Source organism: Chrysemys picta, chromosome 14, assembly GCF_011386835.1.
Source record: "Chrysemys picta bellii isolate R12L10 chromosome 14, ASM1138683v2, whole genome shotgun sequence".
In the NCBI taxonomy this organism is placed as follows: Eukaryota; Metazoa; Chordata; order Testudines; family Emydidae; genus Chrysemys; species Chrysemys picta.
Window position 1 is genome coordinate 33,630,847 of NC_088804.1, and position 20,035 is coordinate 33,650,881.

Below are 20,035 nucleotides of genomic sequence, written 5' to 3' on the forward strand. Positions count from 1 at the left end.
GGGGAGGGCGGCGAGCCCGGCCGGGGCCCCGCTCTCCCCGACCGGCTGAAGCGCCGGGGGGAGGGCGGCGAGCCCGGCTGGGGCCCCGCCGCGCCGCCCCCCTCCAGGCGCCGCCCCAAGCACATGCTTGGTGGGCTGGTGCCTGGAGCCGGCCCTGGCTGCTTTATCCTGTTGCCATTACCATTGCCATGTTCTGCTAATCCTGATACACCTGCAAAAGGAAAACTTGCTCAAAGAGTCCTCTCAGGTTGTCCAAGATTCAGGGCCATATTTTCAAAAATGGCCTCTAACTTTGCAGCTGAAATTGTGTGTACAAGTTATTAAAGGAGAATTTTCGTTGTCTCTCCTTTTTTGCACCCACTTAGAGCCTGATTCTGTTTTCACTTTCTCCTTTGCAAAGCCAGGAATAACTCCACTGAAGTAAATATAAAACCGAACTGGATCAGACCCCAAAACTCTGTGCAGACTGAATTAGCAGATGCAAGCTGGGAGATGTCTAACTCCAAATGCAGTTTGAGTCCATATGTCCAAGTAAGTTTAGGTGCAAAAACCAGCTATATAATTAGAAGGCTTCTGTCAGAACAGAAGAACGCTGGTGTTTCTCAATCTTTTCAGCTCGGTGACCCTTTATTCAAAGTCAAACATTTCATGACCCCTTTACATATAAAATTAAGAGTAAAAAATGTATCAATATCAACAAAGCCTACATCATTTATTTATGTTAGTGTTTCAAGAGGTTGACAGAGACTGCTTGACCTTGAAGGGTAAGGGTGTGTGGGGAGTGGAGGAGCAAGATTTTTCTCTGCGTTAGACCGTGATCCCCTGATTGACTTTTATGATTACCCTCCCCCTCCGCCCCACGATGCAGTTGCAACTCACTGGTTGAGAAACACTGATCTAAATAACGTGAGCCTTATGCTATCACTTACCTTACCCTACTGCCCGCCCCTTTCCAAGGACAAACTGATAAACTGCTCTTAGGCCAGATTCTACCACCATTGCCAATGGAAGTTTTACAAATGGCTTCACTGGCAACAGGATCGGGTCCTAACAGGGTGTCTGACAGATTTTTGAATTCTGAGGAATAAGTTGACAGGCTCGCTCAGGGCAGAGTGGCATCTGCTGCTGGCATTTGTCACTGAGCATGCTGGTATTAGGTGGCACTAAGTTAGTGTTTTATGTGAAGCATGAGAGCGCACCTTAATTGCACACCTGCATACTAATTAAGGACACTATGGAAAGCTGTCCACTGGGTTTAGAGTTGGGGTTGTTACTGCTCTGGAACGTCCTACTGGGAAAACACACATGGTGGCTACAGTGTGTTAGAAACACAACACAAGCAGCTACCCCTGTATGGGTCCTTCATACAAAAGAGCTATTCTGTTGATTTAACAGCTGTGATTGGTACAGAGCATTGGGATAAAGGTACATGTGATTTACTTTACTTTTTTTTTTTTTAATGTTCTAGGTCTGTTCCCCATTGACAGAACTTCCCAGGTTTAGAAGCTTTCTTAGTTAGTTGGGCTCAGAGAGAGAAAGCAAGGTTTCTCTTGGATAGGTCAGATACCGGATAGCTTCTTCTTTTTTTTTTTTTTTAAATTGTCTTTTTTGCCATATGAGAAAGGTAGGGACAGTGTTAGGAATTTTCAGCAGAGATGTACTGCAGAGGTTAAAAGGAGATCACCATTTGTTTTATTTAAATAAATCAATTTGTTAAACATGAAGCTGGTAAGATTATGCAGCTAGGAGGGTGAAGAGCAAAGAAAGGTAATTATTTTTGTTTGCACAAATCATTTTCTTATTACTCGGGGATCAAGGAGTGATTCTTGGCTGGGAGAAGGGAGGGCAAAGGAAAATCAGTATATAAATGTGCTGATTAGAGTTGCAGAGGATTCCAGAGTTAGAACTCGGGGCAGTGAAGAGAGGAAGATCATTACTATTATTTAAATAAATCAATTTGTTGTTGATCAGGGATCATGTGGGTTGTGCTGATTGCAAGGAGGGCACAAGAAATTTGCTTTTTATCATTACAGTTATTGATGTAAACACTACAGATGCCCCCCAACTTACGCAATCGTTCCATTCTGGAAAGCCTTGTGTAACTCGAATTTTGCGTAAGTCGGAAATGTATACCTGTACATTACGCAAAAATTTCTGCAACTCGAAAATCGTATTTCTGGCTTATGGAACTTTTTCCATAAGTACAAACTTGTGTAAGTCATGTCTTACGTAACCCAGGGAGTATCTGTACTCAGAATCTCTTCTGCCAAAAAAAAAATTGCTTTACTGGTGCTGTGTTTTAGCCCCGCTCCTTTGAAATACTCCATCTCTTGCATCTTGTGTTGGTGCAGGAATGAGGGTAAAGCAACAATTGTTGACTCACGTTGAGCTTGGAAAGACATATCGCAGAAAAGGAGAATGTGCACATCAGATTGGAGTTTTCTAATGCCCTATAAGGTCTGATTTACTCTGCAGCTGGGACCGAGTCTCCCAGCCCAAGTAGACAAACTTGCACTAGTGGGGCTCCAGCTTTTTAGCATGCTAAAAATAGCAGATACAAACACATAATAAAGACATACCACCACCTCACATTATTACAGAACTTTACACTTGTATAGCAGGGGTCGGCAACGTTTGGCAGGCGGTTCGCCAGGGTAAGCACCCTAGCGGGCCGGGCCAGTTTATTTACCTGCTGACGCGACAGGTTTGGCCGATCGCGGCCCCCACTGGCCGCGGTTCGCCGGCCCGGGCTAATGGGGGTGGCGGGAAGCTGCAGCCAGCACATCCCTCGCCCGCGCTGCTTCCTGCCGCCCCCATTGGCTTGGGACGGCGAACCGCGGCCAGTGGGGGCCGCGATCGGCCAAACCTGTCGCGTCAGCAGGTAAATAAACTGGCCCAGCCCGCTAGGGTGCTTACCCTGGTGAGCGCGTGCCAAACGTTGCCGACCCCTGTTGTATAGCAATGATCTCAAACTACTTTAATAGCAGGAATGAAGTAAACCGCACAGCACCCTAGGAGGCAGAGAAGTATTATTTTATTCATTTCCCCAAAATATCCTTGACTGCTTTTTACAACAATGATTGATGATAACCAACATGCTAAAAACATTATACCTGACCATTAAAAAAATAGTCTGGAGAGCAGGCACAAATTTGCAAGGCTGGATCGCCTGTATGTATGGTTCAACTTCAAAACTGCATCCAATGATTTTGCTTTTCATTAAAAAACTGGATTAATCAAGAATAGCATTATTTAGCAACCACCAAGAATTGGATCATTCAGGCACTCCCTGGGCTTAATCCAAAACCCATTGAAGTCAACCATTTTGGGTCAGGCCCCCAGTGCAGCTCATTGAAATCAATGGGAGTTCTATGCCCAATGAACTTACGGGGTCCAATATTTGCTGCTTCTCCTTTTTCAAAGCAATTAATGAAGTGCTTTCTGTAATTTAAAAAAACCTTCATGAATTGACTGGAAATGTACAGCTCTGAACATTAGTGAACACATATCTGAAACTAATGGCATTGATACCATTGCCAAAAATTGTCCCAATGGCATTCTGCAAGCAGTATCCTGCTATTTGCCTGCAATGGATAATCTCATTTTACAAATACAACACATTGTTTTATGTACCCATTGGAGTGTCTGAATTAAGCCCCAGAAATTAATCTCACTAGTTTTTGAAATTTCAGAAGCCAAATAGGCTAGGATTTGGGGGGGAGGTAGGGGTTATTTTCAATTAACAGGGTTTGCCATTATAAAAAACTGATTTAATAAACCCAACATCGTAGTTTCCTGGGATCAGATGTGTATCATACTAATCCCAGGCAAATAAGCAAAGGATGATCATTTTTTCCCCTCCATACATTTATTGATAGATGGTTCAGTCATAAAAGAGATAAGGTATGTACAATAGCTGCTAATTTATGTCAAATGAAGGGATACTTACTTAACTGTCCCATTTAAAACAAGGGGGGGGAAGCTCTTTAATAAATGAAGTCATTTTTAAATAATTAGAAAAAATACTGGGCCAAAATCATCCTTTGAGGCACTATTGGAGTCAGTAGTGTTCCCCAAGGGATGCATTTGGCCCACAGTTTCTCCTGGATTTTGAGTTTGTTACAGGGCTGATAAATCTATCCAAACATCTTTATTTTTACAGTAAGTTTAAAGGAACATTTTTATTTAGTGCTGTCATCTATCTCCACATTATTGTGAAGTATGATCCTTTATTGCTTTTGTGTCTTCATCATTGCCTCAGGAAAGCATCCTTTTCTCCCTGCCTTTCATTGTTGTTACCCTTGTAGAGTATAACATGCACAAACTTGATTATGATTAATTGAGGGCTCCAGCAAATGAAGTTTTTATTCTCTTCCATTTCAGACTTCCATCTGCTCAGGAAAAAAAAAAGTATAGGTAGGTGGGTGGGTGGGGGTTACATTTATAAGGACACTTAGAACTCACTAGGTAAATCATCAGAATGACTTGTTCAGCAAGAATGGTTACAAGGGAAGAAAGCTTTCCTTAATAGGGTTTCTTGCTCTTACATCATCAAAATGTTTTTATATCTCTGTACCACCATTCAGGCTGATAGAAGACTGTAACTGTTCAAAACATGGTCTACCTAAGCTTTTATCGCAGAGGTGGAATTTCAAGCTGAATCAAGCCATGTTAGAATATTGCTAATTAGAACCACCACTGAACAACCACTTAATACAGATAAATATTTAGTCTGTAAATATAAACAACTGCGTCTTTCTGGTAGTTTAGCACAGTGCAAGTAACATCAGGTATGTTTCTAAGAAGTTCTACTATAGCTCTTACCCGACTGCTTCCACTGGCCCCACTGAGCATGATGTACCACATCAGATAAGGCTTTTCCTTCAGGGTTTACTGTTCAAATATATAGGTTTGCCATCCCCTAGAACTTGGCAAATAAGGTTGCAGCTAGGCAGGGTGGGATTTTCTTAATAGAAAGTGTGATACGAAAAAAAGTCATATTTCAATTAGATACATGCAAGGTGGGGGGAGTTACTAGAGTGCATAATAGTGAGTTTGGCTATTGGGAATGTGAAAACAAAGTCACGCCAAATATTTTCATTCAGGAATTTATTGCTTGGGGACAACATTTTCTTTTAACCAAGTCAATCAATTTTTAGTAAGTAGACTCCAGGTATGGATCTCCTCTTACAAAGCAGTGTAGATTACTACTGGGATTAGTACTGGGACACAGAGCCCGTCACACCTGGGGCACAGGTATTCTTAATGATACTTGCTCAATAGGCTATGTGAAATGAGCTGTTGGTCTTGGTCCAGTTCCTGTGGACATGTGTCCACATCACTATCACAGCCACCATAGCTGGCCCTCTTGATAGTCTTAGGAGAGTGGCCAAGGATAGGCGGAGAGGTTGGATTACCTTAAATATGGTCTCACCAGGTCAAGATTGAGGCACAGAGATGGAAGGTTGCAAATGCCAATGCCTGAGCTATATTACTTCTGTTGATGTTAGAGAAAGAACCTTATATGAGATGTATTGGTGTCAACAATCCAACCACCGTGGATTACATTCTCCTATAAATTCAAGATGAGTAAGGGAAACTGAGTTGATTTGCAGTGGTATGTCCTTGGCAACACATTATGACCTGTGTGGCAAAATTACGGCTAACTTCTTCAGCAGAGGGGAGGGGAAATGTATGGGAGAGTCCTTCACCGCATTGTGGGCTGAATGGCTGATGATGGCATGTTATGCATGGGATATTACTCAAAATGGCAACTCAGAATAAGAGCCATAAGAACAGCATTAGACTGTCATATAAATAATGCATCATGTTATACTGTTCTTACACAGAAATATTATTACCACTTCCTTTCTATATACTAACACGTGTGGATTTTTATTCACTACACATGCATTATTATTAATCTTAGTTAGTATGCAAAGTATAGGATGATAGATATATACTGTTTGTTTGGTAAAATGGACAAATTTACTGCTTAAAGAATAACCAGCAGTTACTGCATAGGGAGGAAGCATGGTCGTGTGGTTAAGGCTGGGAAGATCTAGATTTTATTCCCAGGTGTGCCACAGACTCTCTGTGAGAGCTTGGTCATGCTATGCCTCCGTTTCCCACTCTGTCAAATGGGGGAATAGTACTTACCTACCCTGCAGAGGTCTAATTAGGATCAGTTCATTAGTGAGTGAAATTCATTGGTCACAGATATCACACACAATACCTTCTGCACCTCTTCATCCTCATGGTGGGAGGAGGGGGAGGGAAGGGGAGTGTAATAACATGTGTTCCAAGAAATGCTGAGGAAGGATGGTCTTGTGTTAAGGGACTTTACTGAAGCTCAGACGTGGGTTCAATTCCCAGTTCTGCCACAGACTTCCCATGTGGCCTTGAGCAAATTGTTTTACCTCTTTGTGCCTCAGTTCCCCCTCTGTAAGACAAAGGGGAATAATAACATTTCCTTTCTCCCATCTTTCCTCCATCTTGTCTCTTTAGACTGTAAACTCTCTGAGGTAAATTTTACTATGTGTCTAGCACAGTGGGGCCCCAATATCCATTGGGGCCTCCAGGAATTACGGTTGTACATATAATAAAATAATAATAATGAGGAGGAGGACATGTTAAAAAACAAAGAGAACTTTTCTATATTCTCTAGAATGAGAATCAAATGGTGGCTGGACTTATATTACCACCAGCAGCTAATTTATTTATGAGAGGATTTATCTGGAAGTGTCAGGTTTAATTTTCTCTAATTCTCATGGTATGAAAAATTCCACTTGTCTGATTTTAATCTATAACCCAAAGATAGGTCTTCCCAGAAATAACAAAAATACAACATTCAAGGTATCCAAACAGTTACTGTAGGGCTGCAAAAAAGATTGATTACACCTCAGCCTTACACCTCCGTTCTGCCCCTCCCCCCTTGTCTGCTTCAACAATGTCTGCAAAGTCCAGAAGCACTGATGCAGCAGATAAATTTTTAATGGTAAGAAAGAGAATTTCAAGAACTCAAGGACCTTCCTTGGGATGCTGATACATAGGAAGAGTTACGTTTTTGTTGCCCTATGGTTTTTAATTTTTTAATCAAGTCTATACATTTGTTAAGCTGACTTCTTCCGGTGAAGGGAGGGGGACACTTTACAAAAATTACTGTCATGTCTGAAAGGAACAAACAAAAATAAAATATAAATGTACATTGAAGAATCTGCAGATTATTGTAGGGGAAAAAAGAAATGGAATTTCTTGACTTCAAACCAATAGGAAAAGGATTCAAAAGCAGGGCAATCAATACCACCCTGTGATCAACAGGAAATGCTAAAAATAGCTGTATATCATGTGTGGCTTCAAATTTACAACCGGGACATATAATCTCACTGTAAGTGAAGAGTCAAGTTCAAGAACTTAGCCTCTACAGTAAAGCTCTCATTTTAACTAAAGAAGCTGAGGTCGACGGCCTCTCAAATGAAATAGATAAGGCAACATAGGGTTCTTGTCAGAAACAAATGTTATGTCTCTCCCTACTGAAAAGCTTAAAGATATTATCAGCAAAAGTCTAGTTGGGCCTAAAATGGGTCCCAGAGAAGTAATATTAACCAGGCTTCTGGCAGATCATTTATTTATCTCAAGCTAAATTCAATAAAGAGAGCCATATATAAGTGAGGGAAAATAATGCAGCTGCTAGTAATTTATCATTGGATGGAAAGTCATTGTTATCCTTATCTCTCCAATGATGTTCTATTTCCAACTGGTAATGAATTATGGGGCTCACCACATCTTTACTATGTGACAGGTCAACACTACCTCATGGGTACTGTACTGTATTTATGCAATCAATAGAGAGTTTGCTGAGACAATATTGGCATCCATTTTGTGTAAGTGACCTAGAGCTGTATGGCCTCTAGATCGTTGATGGTGGTCGGCTCGTTATAATAGAATCTGCACACTCTTTTAAAACAAAGATTTATCTGCATGCTTTAAAAACATTTTTCGTTTTGCCCTTAATAAAGCAAAGCATGTGATGGGAAGCACTGGATTGTTAATTGTAAAGCATTCTCATTTAAGCTGGCTCAGCCACTAAAGAGCTCCTTTTCTGTTCCTTTGTTGCACTTATTAGAGGGATTTATTAAACCAAACTTCTGTACAGAGTTATCCAACATTATTTCTGCCTGCAGTGTGTGGGGCACAGCAAAGACACCAAAAGCAGAACTTTGGTCAATCCATTGCTGAGAGATAAAAGCAGGATAACAAGTTACTCACCATGCCCCTGCAGAGTCCAGGAGTTCTTGTGTGGAGTTTCAGGCAGAAAGTGGTGCAACTCAATGTTGTGTCACCTCCCTCCAGGTAACTGGGGGGAAGGGACAGGGGAGGGGGGGACCCTGACAGTAGGACTCCTGCAAGGGAGGCACCTGAGGAACAGTATGTTCCAACTTGACCAGAGATTAAAGGATCCTTCACCATGGTTACTTAAGAAGGAACAAGGTTTCCAAAAATAGTGCCTTCCCAAACTCATCCCATCCATAGAGGTATGGTTTGCATAAAACTCCACAAAGAGACCCTCTCCACATTGTCTTCCTTTCCTGGCCCCCTCCCTTGGGTATTTTCCACAGAAAGGGGATACCTGGCCCAGAAGGAGAAAAGTGTCCAATATAATTAGTCAGAAAATGGTAATTCTATAAAAAAATTAATCAGAAATGAACTTAAAAAAAAATCACAGATTTTTTTCATTGAAAACTGAATATTAAAAAAAAAAATCCAGTTCTCAAAATCTGAAAAGTTCTCTCACCTTTTGGTTGAAAATCCAGAAAATTTCAAAACAACTGAAGATTTTCCAAAAAAATGTTCATTTAGAAAATAAAGAGCACTATTCATCAAAAATGTTATTGACTAAAACATTTTGACCAGCATTAGTATCCAATTTACGTTACTTGTCTTCTGCCCCATACACTGGTTGTCTCTTATCAGCCCTCTTAGGCCTATCCTCTGTCAATTCACGTTCAAGTCAGTAAAACGATGACCCCTGAAAGTCACATCTTTGGGCCTCAATTTTTCCTTAACTGCATCTAAAGTTTGGATTCTGAAATGAGCTTCACATATTAGAATATTCTTAGTACTTGTGCATATTCCTGTCACAAACAGATAATCTACAGATTTGTGAAATCCCTTTTCCTCCTATCTAAGGACACCTCTGTCACATGTGACACCCTGTGGTCATATTACATAGAATTGATGGGGAATGGGTGAGAGGAAAACTTGGAGAAAGGTCTAAATTTAAAAAAAAAATTCAATCAGCTCTGTAGTGGGTCAAAAAATGGGTGAAATTTTTCACAAATAGTTGGCCATTTTTTCAGTTTTTTTTTTTAATTTGTCAAAATTTGAAACATTTTGACTCGCATGTAGTCATACACGGGTTGGAGAAGTGGAGGCAATACAACACCTGTGCAGCTTCCCGCTTCTTGCTCTCCAGGGGAAGAATTTGGACTTATACAGAAAAATGAGAGAAAAAAATCTTTCACATGAGAAGCAACCTTCACGGATGAAGTGGGATGAAAATTATTATGATCATTATTATATTGGCATTGGATCCATCTTACAAGCATCCACTATGGATGAGGTGGCTACTTATGTTTAATTGGCAAAAACATCTAAAGAAACATAGGGCATTATGATGCGACTGGAGCTGGACCAAAATGGGTGTAGGCTGAGGAAATGCAAAAGATCACAAAAGAAGATCTTGAGAAACACCAGCTAGTTATAACACATTTATTTAATTAAGTGACCTAAATTACACTAACCAAGATGTGTGATATTTACTCAGTTGAAAAACAAACCCCATTATAGCCATCATTTTTTATATAATGAACACACTTCCAGGTGTGGACACATACTGCACGTTCTGGCATGGACACGTGTTAATACATCTCTTTGGCCATGTCTGTTCAAGAGAGTCTTGGTAATGGAAAAACAAGGTTGTTGTAAATGAGGACTGAAGTTCTTTGGAAGAGATGTGCATGCAAGAACTCGAACAGAGCCTTTTGGATTGTGCCTAGGCCTAACCAGTGATATCAGTCTGTCAACTCCAATAACATTAACAATTATTCAGGATGTTTCAGAAAGTAAATTAAAGTATTTGCACTATGCTTGAGTCCTTGCCTTTCCCTTCCCACCCCACCCCAAAGACACATAATGTAGTTTTCCCATCTAAACTCTGAGATGAAATCCATATGGACTGGATATAACCAGGAAAGGTCGGCTCAGAAAGTCCGACTCCTTCTGAATCAGTTAACTCAAAAGATCATCTTTTTCTGATAGAAACAAGATCGCCCTTCCTTTCTTAATGTCTGGGGAAATAAGTTAAACCTTTTCATGCATGTTGCGTCACAGCCTACTTCTATTTGCCTAAAAGGACACTGTGGGTCATGCAACACATGAACCATGCAAAAGGAGGAATGTACCTGTTGTTCCTGAAAAAATAAAATAAAAATTTAGCTATTGGCAGAAATAAAGAGCCACAACAGCCACCTGTGCTTTGGGTTTATCCCTTCTAGCAAATGAATGGGAGAAAGGACAAAACTGGGATGTAAAATTAGAACATCCTTTTTTTCCAATCTAAAGGAAAGAAGTAGAACGATTGCTTTGGGACTGCTGGTTTGGTAGAGTAGTGCTTTGGCCAGTAACTTTATTCCAGGCCATTTAAAAGGAAAAAGGCAGCAAAGCACCTGTGTCAAACCCTCTCTGTAGATGAAAAGCTAAAAACTGGACCATATCGAAATGTTGGTCTCAGTTAGTTTCTTTGTGGAGTGAGGATTAGCTGTAGAAGGAAGTTTATGTGTAAGGAGGTTTCCTCTTCCAGTGTGAATAGCCTAGGCATGAGCCACTTGGAGATTGGCTAGTCAAAGTTGAAAAGGCCAGTATACACTTGTGTCAGGTGTGTCCTTTCCTTAATGTTTATGAAAGCCATTATGTAGGGATAGTGAAATCAGTGATTTAGGGATTGATATTGGGAGCAAGAATTAAAGTTGGAAATGCTTGAGGTTTGAGAGAATTCTTGATCATTGTCATTTGAATGAGTCACCTCATACAGTCACATTTTCAGAAAAGTTCAATAATTGTGTGCCCCCCGAACTTGAAACACTTGGGGAGTTTTGCCATAAACTTCAGTGGGGCCAGGATTTCACCCCATGTGCATTATTTTCAGAGGTACTCAAGATCCGCTGCTTCCCTTGATTTTAGGTCTGTTTTTCCTGCATATATTTCCAAGCAAGCAGGTTGATATATGAATAAAGGTAGGATTTTTGCTAAAATACATACATTATCTTGGAGAGACATAGCACCTAAAATTGTATGGAAATGGGAGAATTAGTCTCCTACTTTGCTATTTACATATGCAGCTTTATTTATTTATTTTTCCATCTGGATGGTCAACAATCTACAGTAAACTTTATTTACTTGAACTCTTTGAACGTCTCCAAACAGTTCAAAGACCCTGTATTCACCACAGTGTTAGCTCAAGGTATAACATAAGTGTTGCCCTTCTCCTGACTCCCTTCCAGACAAACACAAAAATCTCTAGCTCAAGTTAGCTGGTACTTTAAATTCAAGCTAACTGGCCCATCAGGATTTATAGCTTGAAGTTCAAGCACTGCTGATGACTGAGCTACTAATACAGTGGGGACACAGCTACTTGGTGCTGCTAATATAATCACGGCACAGATTGAGTGTTATTTTGCAACGTAGCTGCTCTCCTCAAATGAAGCTAATTTAAGCGCAGTTAATTTGAGAGTAGATTACTCAAGCTACTACTGCAGTGAAGACAGACTCTAAGTTGTTTGTGTATGTATACAAACACATGCGTGTATACATACACACATGTGCATACATACCATGTTGTCACTTCTTTACCATTTGATAGTAATTAGCATCATCTGGCATTCCAGGTATGAGCTAAAATAAGCATAAATAACACCTTTAAAACTTTTGTTGGCAACCACTGAATCTACTATACATGTATCAGGGGGTAGCCGTGTTAGTCTGTATCTACAAAAACAACAAGGAGTCTGGTGGCACCTTAAAGACTAACAGATTTATTTGGGCATGAGCTTTCGTGAGCAAAAACCTCACTTCTTCGGATGCATCCGAAGAAGTGAGGTTTTTACTCACGAAAGCTCATGCCCAAATAAATCTGTTAGTCTTTAAGGTGCCACCAGACTCCTTGTTGTTACTATACATGGGCGCACACAAGAGAGGGAGAGAATCTGAATCAAAACTTCTCCAAAGATCAGGGATAATTGGGTGTTGAATAAAGCTCCAAAAAGACTCAGACTTTTAATTTTTGGTGTGCAAAAATTTGAGATTTTCATTTTTCATCCTGATCTGGAATGAATTTTTTCCCCAAAATCTTGAAAATGTTCACAGGATAGGAAAAAAATGGTTTCCTCCCCAGCTCTAATTTCTAGGAGTCTGTGTGAGGCACAGATATAACATCAGCAACCTCAGAAGAGGTTATAATGGTCTTTAGTTGGTGAATACTTAGGTCTATTGAAGTCAATGGAGGAACACAGATTTATACCAGCTCGGGATCTGGCTCATTCACAAATTCAGGGGGGCTTAACAGTTAAATATATTAAAGACTAATGACTCCTGATGCAATTATTCTTTTGAACCATAGGCAAAGCCTTAAATAAACTGACAAATATTAACTTTGGTACCAGTTGATAAGATGTTTTTCACCTTGCTCACTTACTATAGGCTTCTTTTATGAACTTTGATAAGACAACTCCAGATAAAAAACTGTTAAGGAGCGTGATCAATGCCAATAGTTACTTAATGTTCTCAATTACCTGTAGTGGCTGAATATGTAATCCATTTGGTACACTTGGGGCATATGGGAGTTTATTTTCAATGGGTCCTTAATCTGGACTTACATGGGACACTGACAGCAGTGTGGTCCCTTTGAAAGGGTCTCAGACCTGTGTGCATATGTGTTATCATACTAAAAATGGCCATGCTCAAGAGGAGCCCAGGCACTCTTTCTTCCCTTTGAATATATATTCGTATCCCAAGTCCCAACACAGCTTGGGCAACACCACATTTCATTGAGTAGTCAGGAGTTGATGGTCAAGGAACCAAAATACTATTGGAAGGGGAGGCTCACATACTGTCTACTTGGTTAACCAGGATCATAGCGGATGTCACAGATCTTCTAATTACACTGAAGTTGACTAAAGCACAACAAAAAAACATAGATTCTGCTGCTCTTTGTATGTGTAATGTGCCTCTATTGAGTGCAATCTGTCAAGCGGTGGCTAAGTTTTCATTTGCTAAACAGCACCTACATTTATAAAAGATGTTCCTTATACCATTCGAACTGTGCTATTCAACAAAATCAGGCCTCCAGGGATATTAATAAAGAAACTAGGGAGGACTGCCCCTTATCTTCAACTGCCAGAAAAGAAGTATATACTTCTTGTACAATAGATAACAACTATGAACTTCATTCAGATTATTTAAAAAATTAATTCACTGTATATTAAAAATGTCATTTTTAATAATGTCATTTTTAATATACCGTGTCTTGAAAATTCTGAAAAAAAAATTGTGCACTGCATTGTAGAAGGTAAATCCAGGAACACCCACCTGCTAGTTTGGGTCTCAGGTAATGTGATGGTCTTGAAGGAACACACTTTTGCAGTTTGTCGCTGCTTCTTAAATTGAGACTAACTTTTGTAAGTCAGGTCTTTTGATCTGCAAGGAGGACAACCTAGGAGAGATAGTAAAATGTTCAGGGCAAATCTTCATCACTGGGAGTCTTTAAATTAAGATTGGATGTATTTCTAAACTGCATGCTGTAGCTCAACCACGAGCTAGTGAGCTCAATGGGTGAAATTCTTTGGACCTGTGCTAGGCAGGGGGTCAGACACAAGGATCATAATGGTCCCGTCTGGCCTTAAAATATATAATATAGCTCCTGTAAGTAATGTTAAATTCACCTCAGTGCAAAGCCCTGTGATAAAGCTTTGCACACAATTTTACCCAAAGTGCTTAGAAGGACCTAGGCCACCCCTCAATCCCATGAACATTTATGGGCAGTAGCCTAAATTCCATGGATTAAAGCAGCCGTTCCAAGGCAATTCTCCTCCCCTTCTAACCTTCAAAGTTTTTGTTGTGCTTATTACTAGAGGAAATAAAAAGCACAGCCTTCTGCCCCAGGGTTATGTCTGGAAGAAAAAGACCTCTTGTGGAATGCAGGAAGAGCTTAACATTTTTCTTACTTTGCTCTCATCAGTATTTATAGGAGGAGTACAGTCTGCATTTAGAATGCACACTTCCACCAAAGATATTGTGAAGCTTTGCTGGTCTATCAACTAGTCAAGACATGCTGGGGCCAGTGATGACTTCTATGCATTTCCTAAGGGTTAAATATCCCATCTCCAGTGAATAATGCCCAGGATACAGTGAATGTGGGCAGGCATCCTGAAGTGTGGCAAGTGCAATGTCTTCTAAGTTACAACACTATATATCCTGGAACAGGATTTATCAAAGGAAATGCTGACTCTACAAGCTGCTAATATAAATCATCCCTTGGAAGGCAGGACACATAAAACTGCCTTGACATTTGGAATGGTTTGGTGCGTGCATGGCTTCAAAGCAGTGCATGTAGGCAAGGAATCACTGGCTCCTGTTATGGAGCAATGCTTTTGGTGCACACCTAATCCACACATACAGAACATCGGGTACAAGGGCAGAGTCTATCAGCAAACACACAGACTCTAAATGGATATTAGTAAACACCCAGGTTCCACCATAAAAGGATTGCATGACTTTTCTCTGGCGCCAGGAATGCACATTATGTTACCAAACAAAGAAAATTATGCAAAGATAGGCCCAGAGGCAGAATACCCATGATCCATTCATACTTGTAAATACTGGCCAAATGCTTACTAACCACAATTAATTACCTGCCTCTGCTCATTTTGTTAAATGATCAAAGTAATATATCCACTGATTCCAAATCAGAGCTGAAAGTCATTGTGTTGCACAAGGTCACATTAATACGTCACTGCTGCTGGGCCCAATCCTGCCACCCTTACTCATGGAAGTAGTCATGACTCACATAAGTAAGCATGTCAAATAAGTCAAACAAGGGGAATTATTGGAAGGGTCACTGGTTCAGGCCTGGATTTCTGAAGGAATAAGGTGGTTAGGATGTACTGTATAGCAAAGATGGTATAAGTTGTTCATAAATTCTTCCTCCTCCTTGACACCCCCATCCTACACTCAATAAATATTTATGAAATCAATCACTCGGATGAGTAGACTATTATGAGGAGTTTCTAGAAGAAACAGTGGCCCATTGGCTCCCCTTTGAACAGCCCAGGAGATAAAATGGAAGCCTACTCGCTTCCCAGACAATAGCCACAGTGAATACGATGACCCTTACAAAAGATATCCGTTACTTAGTGCCTAAAGTCCCAAGCCCTCTACCCAAGTCAATACATGTGCCTTTTCAACACTAACTATGCAAAGAACCTTTCAGTCCAATACAATCCTGTGAATATTTTTTTGTATGGGGTATGATTTTGTACCAGGAATAAAGCATTGTGAGGCTCTGTCACTTAACACTACGTTTTGTCCCCCTGTCATTTTCCTACAGTTGGCCTTCACTCCTTTGAAACTTAGATGGCCAGCGGACTGAGGAAGGTGGAAGAGTGGCAGCGTGTCGAAGCGGAGGATCTGGATCTGAACATTCCAAAGCCTGGGGGTTCAGAACTGCAGTTACAATGTAAGCCCATCTATAGTGGAAAGCAACACTGAGATCCAAAGACCGCTGAAGTTAGTGGGGATATTTCCATTGATTTCAGTAGACTTTGGATCAGGCCATGAGCGTCCAACTCAAACAATTCAGACCAGGTTTGCTCAGAGATTGGCCATGGTTCACTCCAAAATCATCACAAATTTTAGCAAACCTGGCTCAAGTTTTGGATATTCTGATGAAAGCTTTGCAGATCTCCTCTTAACAAGATGTTGTCCAGGCAAGGAACTAGGTATAAGGAGAATATTTTTTGAAAGTGAGTAAAAAAGGACTGTGCACACTGACGATGCAGATCCATTAAAACATGTGAATGAATATTTACAGCGATTTCCTTTTCTTTCAGCAATTGTCGGGCTCTCTATTTGATCATGCTGCTTCTCTAGTTTCTTATATTTTTGGATAATGTTCTTGCTTTCATTTGTAATCACTCTTTATTCAGTGTGGAAGATGAATTTTTCCAATGTGGTTCCTTTGTATACCTTAACATGGAGTGGATTAGATGGGTATTGGCCTTTTTCTTTTAGAACTTATTTAACTGCTTGCGAGTTTCAGGGACTTATATCCCAGTAGGTTTAATTCCAGGATTATAGGTATCTTGACATCCAGTAAATCATTTAAGACTTTAACAGCATATAGGTTTGAGTCATTTCTAAATAACCCCACTGATTAGCTAAAACTGTATTTAACTAGGACTGCCAGATGTGGGTAAGAACTATGAAGTAATACAAATACTAATTTAGGGACTGATCCTAGTTTCATTGAAGTCAATGACAAAACTCCCATTTATTTCAACGGGAATAGGAAGAGACCCTTAAATTTTATTGCTTTGGAAGCTTTTATTCTTTCTAGCCAAACTCTAATCTAATCGTACTCCTTCTAATTTAAAGGCCAGATCCTCTTCCCACAACTGTAGCACTCTTTTACTTAGATAAACATTGTCAGGTTGAGTTGACCCAAAACATAAGTTTTTAAAGAAAAATATATGAGCAACAGAAATGTTTCAGTGATTATTTTTGTGAATTCCAGTGAAAGCAGCACTCTTGGTTTGGAGTTAAACTTTCCTTGGCTTCATTTGCAATCCAAACATTGCAGCATTGTGCTAGTGCAGGGGTCGGCAATGTTTGGCACACGGCTCGCCAAGGTAAGCATCCTGGCAGGCCAGGCCAGTTTATTTACCTGCTGACGCGGCAGGTTCGGCCGATCGCAGCCCCCACTCGCCGTGGTTCGCCGTCCCAGGCCAATGGGGGCAGCGAGAAGCAGCGCGGGCGAGGGATGTGCTGGCCGCGGCTTCCCGCCGCCCCCATTGGCCCGGGACGGCGAACCATGGTGAGTGGAGGCCATGATCGGGCGAACCTGCCGCGTCAGCAGGTAAATAAACTGGCCCGGCCCACTAGGGTGCTTACCCTGGCGAGCCGCGTGCCAAACGTTGCCGACCCCTGTGCTAGTGCATGAGAACTAATAAGCAATAGAAAAAAGCAAAACTGACTTCTCTGCTTTCATTGTCTGAGCTTAGTGAATAAAAAATAAATAGCATTAAAGATTAGATTTGGTCTGAATAATCAAAATTAATTCCACATGTAAGCCACTCTGTGTTTTTCACTATGGCCTTAAATTTGAGGGTGTCCATTTAGAGATGGAACACTGAGTGAGGATCTGTTTGCTGGAAGGAGTGCTTAGTCAAAGGCTGAAGCCCTGACAGCTCTCACCAGGGAGTCTAAAGATTTGTCATTCTGCATTTTAGGTAAGGCGCTGTTTTTCTGGCAACACATCCAAGAGTGTTGGAGACATGTGGGTGTTTCAAGGCCAAGGTTCTGTTCTTGTTTTGAGAACCAAGCTGAAGATAAATCAATAGTTTCACGTATTTGCACAATTCTAAGTCTCATCCTCATCCTTTGGTTTTGGACAGTGGGATAGGGTTCATTACTGCCTGATTTCCTGATGTTAAATAGAGAGTGTTACTGCTCAGTGGTACAAACTACAGCACAAAGGCTGTTTACCTCATGCAGGGAAATAATCCAGTTTCTCTGACAGAGCCTGGAGGAAAGTAGCCCTGTGTTTGGGGTGTGGTGAGCTGGTAAATCTGGGAATCCCTCCTACCCTTTAGGGCAGGTGCTTGTTTAAACTTTATTTATATGGGGCGGTGTCTCAGGCGTAGGCCTAGAGAAAGGGCTGTGGCCAGAACTACCCTGTTATTCTACTGCTGTAGAACAGACATAAAAGGGCATCTCCAGACAGATTTTTCACTGCTGTGGGTGTCAAAGTAGAGTTTACCTGAGGTAACTGTAAGGGTAAAAGGTGTGTGGTCTAGAGAAAGGTACAGTTAGGTGAGCAGCTCTTCCCTTCAAATCAAGCTTGAATGAAGGCCACATCTGCAGGGCTAGATGATGGCTTTAGGCACATCCCTGAGGAAATGGGGATGAGTCAGGTGCATCAACCAAGGAATAACCCAGGGAGGCTCTGAGTCTCAGAGGCACACCTTGGAGTCATAATTCCCTCCCTTGTTTTGGGTGGGGGGATGGGGTTAGTAATTTAAAGATGATCTTTAACAGCATATTACATCACCCCATGCACTAGCTCAGTTGTGTAGGCCAATGAATAGGGGCTATGAAACCAAGGCTCTGCCTTTCTCCACCCATGCTCTGGAGAAAGAGTAAGCAGCCCATTCAAGGATGTATGTAAGGGGGCTACATATTCCTGCACACATGTGTGGTCCAAGCCACAATCTAGCCCTCCATGTTTTGCTATTTAATATTCTTTTCAAACTACTGCTTACCTAAGGCCATGGCATAAGCTATTCCATCCTTTTAGACAGGTTTGCCTTCAACTATGCAAGAATCCAGGTTTTAAGAGAATGAACACAAAATATAGTCTAGATGTGAAGAAATAATGCATTAAATTGGTATTGTACCTTCCTATTCTGATTAATACATTTCACTTGGACCAGACCAATGTATTTCCTGCCAAACACCAACACCTAAATCCACTGACAATTCGCTAACAGATTTCACCCTGAGTATGATAGATATGAATTTCAGAAATGTATGTCAAAGATTAAAAGAAAGTTACCCCGGACTTCCCTTGTTTAATTTCACTTCCAATTTCCTAAAAACCAGTTGCATGAATGAATGTCATTAGAAAGATACAGGGCCCAATTTACGGCCATTCCACAGAACTGCAATAAGCAGTTGCAGTCTATAATTTTCGAGTAACACCGCATTTATGCAAACTGCAACAATCTTTTTTGCCGTGATTTGTGGACTCCAGTGCCAGAAGACCTAACCTCACTCTCATGCAACAGTGAACGAGAGAGAAGAGAAAGGGAGAAAGAAAAAGACAGAGAAACAAACTGGTTGCTGCCTCAGCAAATAGACTGCAAGATAAATAAAAAACATTTTTTTAAAAGTGTTAATAAAATAGCCACTAGGAACAGAAAGGCAGATTAGAGCTGACAAGTTGGCCATAGGGTCTTCTGCAGGGTCTGGCAGAGAGAACTGAGCCAGGATGACATGTCAAGAAACTGAACTATGTTGACATGGCTAGTATTTTCTTAAATTCCCTACTCCTTTTTTCAATAAAAAGTATTGTAAAATATAATGGATAGAATAAAAGCTTTAGTCTACAGTAAAGTACAGATCTCCCAAGCTATGAAAGAGCAACTGAACTATTCTGGTAAATATTCAATGTGTTATATTTGCCATTTAATCTCCTCTAATTTTTCTCAGCAGGGCAGCACTTCAACTCTCACTGAGATCAGTGGAAAGTCTTCAGTGTAACCTGAATTGAGTCCTACATTATTTTGAGATTTTTAAAAAGACCGGTGTTATTAAAATAGCTAATTGGGAAATGTTGGGGTTAGATTTATCATCTTTTTGTCTCTAGGACGGTAATGGGGTTTGATCCAAATCTCATTGAGGACAATGGAATTGGGGAGATTACTCATCATGTGAAAATTAGCCAGGTGCTAATCAGGGCCTCAAACTGTAGTGTTTTGAACGATTAATGTCGAAAACAGTAGAGCTTTTATAAAAAGTTAGGCACAATAAACAAGCCTCTAAATCCCTTACAACTTCATAGAATTAGACCCAGGTGTCCACACTGTATGCTAGTGACTGCTTTAAAACAAAATTCCAGAAAGCCCCTTTTTTTTCCAGAGAAACAGCTCAGTAGTAACTTAAATGGTATTTGTGCCTTTGCATTGAGTTTGGATTCTCTCTC

General features: G+C 40.7%; 1 long non-coding RNA gene across 2 annotated transcripts in view; it reads right to left on the reverse strand.

Annotated features, from left to right (window-relative positions):
* LOC101938184 (uncharacterized) overlaps positions 1-20,035 on the reverse strand; it is a 597,742-nt gene that overhangs the window by 14,610 nt on the left and 563,097 nt on the right. For both annotated transcript variants that reach the window (XR_010592669.1, XR_010592670.1), the window contains one exon: positions 13,645-13,768. This is a non-coding gene — a long non-coding RNA (uncharacterized LOC101938184). The remainder of the gene's footprint in view (positions 1-13,644; positions 13,769-20,035) is intronic.